The sequence below is a fragment of the Poecilia formosa genome, unplaced genomic scaffold (genome assembly GCF_000485575.1).
Source record: "Poecilia formosa unplaced genomic scaffold, Poecilia_formosa-5.1.2 Scaffold329, whole genome shotgun sequence".
In the NCBI taxonomy this organism is placed as follows: Eukaryota; Metazoa; Chordata; class Actinopteri; order Cyprinodontiformes; family Poeciliidae; genus Poecilia; species Poecilia formosa.
Window position 1 is genome coordinate 314789 of NW_006800268.1, and position 559 is coordinate 315347.

Below are 559 nucleotides of genomic sequence, written 5' to 3' on the forward strand. Positions count from 1 at the left end.
TGGGCGTCCGCAGAGACTCAGCGTTCAGTCATTTAATCTGAGCTGGGAGCAGCAGGCGGCCCATGGAGGGAGGGAAGGAAATCTGAACTGGGCTCTGCGTTCAACTGTTTCATCACATTGTCTGCTGTGGTCCATATTCTTATTGCAGGAAATGTTGAAACAAAACAGACCACAGAATAAACAGAAAACGTATTTCTACAGTTTCTGCAAATATGGCTCAGTTCATTTAAACAAGCATATTTATGTTTCATATTCTGAATATAATAAAGTATTTTCTAGGACGGCAGTGTAAAGATGTATTGTCCTGTTGGTTCCATCTCTTGGTTTGTGCAGTATACTTTGAAATGGAAGGAATTAATTTAAGTTTTTTGTTTGGTTTTAGTTAAATGTAAGACAAACTGTTAGGGCTAAGAAATAATAAAAAAATAATTTAATTATGAGAACAAAGTCAAAATAATATGGGAATATTCGTAATATTACCAGAACAGTCATAATATTGTGAGAGTAAAGTAGTAATACTGTGACTTTATTCTCATAATTAAATTATTTTTTTATTATT